Source organism: Pantherophis guttatus, chromosome 3 (genome assembly GCF_059756535.1).
Source record: "Pantherophis guttatus breed Tessera chromosome 3, ASM5975653v1, whole genome shotgun sequence".
Taxonomy (NCBI): domain Eukaryota; kingdom Metazoa; phylum Chordata; class Lepidosauria; order Squamata; family Colubridae; genus Pantherophis; species Pantherophis guttatus.
Genome location: NC_142065.1, coordinates 53,986,845 through 53,993,339, shown reverse-complemented (window position 1 = coordinate 53,993,339; position 6,495 = coordinate 53,986,845).

The window sequence follows — 6,495 nt, the reverse complement described above, 5'->3', positions numbered from 1 at the left end:
GGATCCCTGCCTTAAGAGATACTTTCCAAGTGTTTGTCAAAAATTAGGAAATAACCAACTGCTAAAAGCCAGATTTATAAACAAAACTACATTAGCATCTATAAGCTGATATACAACGTCTGTTACTGACGATGAACTGAAAATTCAGAAAGATAAACATTGGACTTTCTTAATTCAGGAAGAAAAATATCATTCAGGAATTTGATAGCAGTTTATAAAATGATGATAAGTAAATAAAGTATGTGGATATAAGTCATTACTTGCCCTCCTTAATATTAAAATTAATGGTTAGTGAAATTGGGAACTCATTTTGGACTATGGAAAGTACTTTTTCAGACAGAACATAGCACATTTCTAAGATTTTTTTCCTAGAAAAGGTGAAATTAACAGATTGAAAGGGGGATTAAGTAAAATAATGAAATATATTGAGCAGTAACAGCATCTGTTACTGGGAATGAACTATCATTTTATGCACTGATCATAAGGTTCATTGAAGCCTCTAAACAACCACTTTAAGAAAGGAGCAATTGGAGCAATTAGATCTCTAACATTATCTAGTGCACCCTTCTGTTTTGATAGGATGGGATGGGGAGGAGAGGGGAGCAGAGGGAGAGGAGAGGAGACTTTATTTGGCCAAGTGTGATTAGATACACAAGGAATTTGTCTCAGTACAGAAGGTCTCTGTGTACATGCAATGCAACAGAGTAACAATAATGTCCCAAAGCTGCTTTTTCAAGAGGCAACTGGACTTTCTGGTTTTTTTTTTAAAAAAAAGACATTTCGCTTCTCATCCAAGAAGCTTCTTCAACTCTGAAAGTTTTGCTTCTTAGATGAGAAGCAGAATGTCTTCAAAGAAAAACCAGGAAGTCTAGTTGCCTCTTCAAAAAGCACCTTTGGGGCAACTATGACTGAGAATCTCCATAGACAATCATAATAATAATAATACCAATAATAGGGGTTAGTAGTAGATGAGAAGGATACAGTGGTGGGTTCCTCCCAGTTCGGCCCAGTTCCACCGAGCCGGTAGTGGTGATGATATGATGTCACCGAACCGGTTCTGCCCCCCGCCCCCCACCCCCCCTGCATTATTCTTACCTTTTATTTGGCTCCACCCCCAATCTACTGCTGCCTCCTGAGTCCCAGCTGATCAGCTAGAGGGAAAAAAAATGTTTCAACTCTTGCCAGGGGGCTTCAAAGGGCCGCCCTACAGCTGATCAGTGTTAAAAGAAAACAAATGAGTAGACCGGTGCCTGCAAAAATAAATGGGTAGACCAGTGCCTGCAAAAATAAGTGGGTAGACCAATGCCTCCAAAAACAAATGAGTAGACCAGTACAGCTCTGCAAGCAGTTAAAAGCCTGATAGACCAGTACCTCTGTTAAATCCTAAAGAATTGTCACATGACCATCAAGCCACACCCACAGAACCGATAGTAAAAAAAATTAGAACCCACCCCTGGAAGGATAATAATAATACTACAGCCATATAACATGGATGAATATACTTAGAAATAAGACAATACTGTGAGGATTAGGTGTTCAGCAGAGTGATGGCATGAGGGGAAAGAACTGTCCCTGTGTCTAGCTGTTTTGGCACGCAGTGCCCTCTAGCAGCATCTTGAGGAGAGAAGTTGAAACAATTTATGTCAGGATGTGAAGTGTCTAGTTATTTTCTGTTTTTATGTAATGCCCAGTGACCCCAGCAGGCTCCCCAGCACATTGCAGGCAGTGGTTGGTTGCCCCCAGTTCAGACCGGTTCGCAAGAACTGGTAGTAAAACTGGTGGGAGGGCCCACCCCCCCACCCCCCACCCCCCACCCCGGATGTCATCATTGACCGCTCTGCGCATGCACAGAAGCTTCTACGCATGCAAAGAACCAAGACGCACAAGCGAGCAAAGTGAGATTGTGCGCACAATCCCATTGCGAACCGGTAGTAAAGGTAAGTAGAACCCACCCCTGATTGGAGGGTAGCCGAAAAAGTTCCTGATTAGACTATTCACATCTGCACTCTGAAAGAAATTTTCTTTGGAGAAAACTCTGGAAACCTCTGTGCAGAATTTAAGTGCCAGGCTTTGACTGGAGCCTGCAAGTTGGCATATATTATCCAGTGTGACTTGAACTTTATCTCAGTAGGTGACAGTACTTTGCAAACCTCCAGGACTCAAAAGTCAAGCAGGGTTGTGCCCTATTGCTGTCTGAATGTCAAAATACCAGGAATGAGAGGGCTGTAGACTAAAGGGGAAAACATCCTGGAAGATTATGGCAAATTCTTTTGTACTTTCCCAAGAAAATGACATGGACAAGTTCATGTAATCACAAGAATCAAGCGAGACCTGAGGTGTTTTTCTTCTTTTTAACTTCTCACTTCTTACAGATTTTACCCATTTGTTATAAGGTTAAATTCGAATCAATAGGTTTGATCTTTAAAGGCCAACTCAAATGGCCTTAGGAAAAAAAAATCAAAAGTATTATTGCTATTTGGATGATAGATCACCCAGGAAATCCTAGGTCTTATGAACTATATTGGAAAGCTTTTATAAAAATCCAGGAAAAAAAGCAATGCTCAACTATTCGCATAAACTACATGGATAGTAGTAGTCGAGTTTAAACTGGGATCCAAGTTGTTTCACAATAAACTTTCTCACTTGTCATATAAACTGACCCAGGAACTAGGATTGACTTCTTGGAGCTTTCTGATCTACTGCTGCTAAATGATGGATAGCTTTTCTGGAATAGCATCTCTGGAAGTGTTTGCCTGCTTCTTTTGGCCTGCTTATTATTTCATTTTGCTAGTTGTCATGACTCTACATTTATTTAATAAATATTAGAAATAACATAACATAACTATAATAACATAAATCCAGTTAGTTATGTTAAAAATTCAGGACAATTAGAGAGTTTTCTAGCTAGACAATAGGTATATATGTCTGGATAATTAGGACAGTAAATTGGTCATGAAGAAAAGTATAGTGTTCAAATACTTTTTCAAAAATCCAGCTTGAATCTGCCTTTGAAAAACAATAGTTTTGCATATCCATTCTACAAAAATACATCTTCCCTACCTTTTTGCAACCTTAAAGAAGTGTCATAAATTACAACCAAAATTACATTCAGAATAAATTGTTTAGGGTTATTTAGAAAAAAAAAAAGGCAAGAGCGTAGTTCTAATTCCTTGTTTCTGATTATAGAGGATCTAGGATTTAGCTGTTTTCAGGGTAGAAATCAGAGGAGCTCCCTGCATTGGAGGGCCCTCTTGTGCCTAGGTGCTTGAAATACACAGAACAAAGAATGTTATGGGCAATCAATGCACTGTAGTGAGTTTGGCTCTCCTCTTCCCCCATCTGCTTACTGTGACTGGATGTGACTCAGCTAAGATAGTGAGTCCTTTGCTTGTCTTCCCCAACCCAGTACTCTCCAGATTTGGTGTGAATACATTCCCAATATTTTAAATACCATATGAGGGTAAAGCATATGGTCTGCCAAAACGAAAAATTTGAGAAACATAAATGTTCTCCATATTTTGTGCATATCTTCGTAAACTTCATTTTATATGATACCTTAATAAGAAGGTTCTAGTAACCTAAAACTTGATGGAAACAAAAGCCCCCCTGTACAAACTCTGTATTGTGCTTTCAGTTACTATTAATGTAGATTACATGGTTGTATTGTATCTGGTATGTTCTGAAACTGCCATGTGAATTTCTAAATTTTCCTTTTATTAAAGAGAGCACTTCAAAATTTTATCAACATAGTTATTTTTCATGATCAAAGATATTAGTATGCAATGATGAAAAGCAAAAACCCAAATGCATTGGCCAATTCTTATTGCACCAAGTTGATTTGAAAGACAAGAGTTGCTATTGTCGATAACTTGTAATGACAGTGGATTCCTTTTCCCCCATTAATTTGGTAGGCTTTACAGTATGCTGTTACAGTGTGCGTAGAAATCTTCACTTCATAATGATTAGCTAAGTCAGTTATCTAACCAGTTGTTTTTTGTGTGAGCTATTTTGAAGCAATATAGTTTATCAAACTGAATGTGGACATTTGATCAGGGAGGCCAAACTTAAGATCCAGTTCAATTATGAATGCAACTGAGTGGACCGTGACGTCAATACAATCTTAGTTTCGGCTCTTAAATGGGAATAGAGCTGACTTAATACACTAAGTATCAGAACACCTCTCTCATCACAGTGCCAGCAGTGGCTTTTGTGTCCTCACTTGATCCAACAGTTGTTTCCCCTGACATCTCGATTTCACCAAATCAGAATCAGTCTGTGTGGGGAAGTTTTTCAGACTTCCATGAAAACAGCAGGAAGTAGATAACGCATCAGATGGTAGCGAGTCTGACCATATGCACAACGTGCCTTGTTACAAATAATGGAAAGTGATATCTTCAACAGCATCTATGCATGTTTCAATTTTAAATAAATAAAGAGCAAGTTGGTATTTATTTAAAATGCAAAATAGAACTTTTCTTCACTTACCTGAATATGTTTGGGGTTATTAATCTCCAACTCTCCACATCCCTATCTCCCCTTTTCCACATTGTTTTCAAGGGATTTATGTCTATGTTTTAAAAAAATCAATACAATTTTTTGCTTTCCAATATTTTATGTTATTTTATTTGTTACAAATCATTGAGGTATCTTGCAGAATGAAAGTTCAAACCCCCCAACACCCATGAAATTCCATGGATGGCCTTCTCTTTCTCTCTATTTCTTCACAAAACATTGCTTTAAGATCAGAATGGAAAAGTCTCCCATGTATATCTCAATACTGTTCCTTTTTCAATGCCTTACAGTATATATGCTTTAGATTATATTAATACAGTGAGTAGTGGTAAAGAGAGCAAGAAAAGGCTTCATTATAAACTAGAGACGAGGGCAGACTGCAATCAATTGCTAGCCTATTCAATCAGTGGTTTATTATTATGGTTGCCACAAGGTCAGCCAGTTATTTAGACTGAATTTGTCATTTTTATCCATCTATGTTAGAATAAATAATTCTATCTTTCAGATAAAACACACAGCCATGTTTTAAATTCCTCAAATGTTTTGGACATGGTGAAATATGCTTAATTTGAAGAAAAGAATATAACAAGAATTTGATAGCACTTTTCTAATATTTTAAAGATTTAGAAGACAGCCAATTTTTGACTTGGTTGCCAAAAAGAGAATATATTTTTAGTTGCACATTAGAAACAAATTGTTCTATTAAGAATAGGTAAAAATGAAACAAATGATTTAGAAAATTGATGGTCAGAGATTTAGCAACCTAAAAAGTGCTTGTGTTCTGAATATTTTGGCATTATGCCAAAATTTTGACTATATACTTTATAGGTATTTGTCTATTTATGGCGCATGCATGTATTCTACATAGAATAATTACTATTCGGTTAGGCATCTCAACCAATCACACTAAATGCACATAACGAATACAGATCACATTGGGAATCTTTTTCATCCCTTCCACTATGTAACCACAACCTAACAGAGAAAATATATAACATAGAGAATAGTTTGGCTAGAAAATTACTTGCAAATTTTTGACAAAACCATTTTTTGTTGTTTGACCACCATATTATAAGTTTAAAAGTTAGAAGACACCACGTATTGACAAGTCTGTGTATGTGAATATATGTGAAGCTTGTCATACACTACACCAAATACAAAAGTTCTAAAACAGTCAATTAATCCCTGGAAAATAGACACTTCAGTAACATAGTGTTTAAAGCCATTATACTTAGGAACTAGATTGGACATAGATCAAAGCAAAACTATAAGTATACATAAAGGGTATAGTCCTTCAAAGTGAACTCTCAAAATATTTTATTAGAACAATACTAACAATCACTAGGAGAGTAAAAATATGCAATATCCTGTCACTAGAAGAGTAAAATGCCTGAGAAAGTAAGCAGAATTGGTAAGCATGGATGCCCAGAATTCAATAATGAACTATTGGTTGCTCCACTTTCAATAGAAATGTTTTATTTTTCCAGGACAGGGAAGATAGACATCATGAGCATCTTAGTTACACATCATTAACCACCATTTGCTACACTGAATTTGTAAGAAATGCTATGCTTCAACTTTCAAAAACCCAAAGGCAGCAAAAGCAGTGCCCCTTCATTCTTTCTAGCTTGTGTCATGCCCAAGATACAGTCTCAGGACGGTGAGTCAATCATCTAGGATGGCTTTGGATTCAATGTAATGGGTGTATCTGCACCTGCTGCCTGGTCAGCTGTTATACAGCTCTCTTCTACATTGGGTATAGAAGTAATGCCAAATGTAGCACAACTGTATTTATTTCAAATACAGAAGCAAGCATATTTTAAGTCAGAAAGTGGCTTGCAGAATTTGCATGACCAATGGCATGCAACAATCATATACTTTTTAAAGAATATTTACTGCCAAAGGGACAGCACAGCATGTGCCAGATACTTGTTTCTGTTTACCGCATCAATTTACAAAGTATTGTTCAATATTTGCACAAAT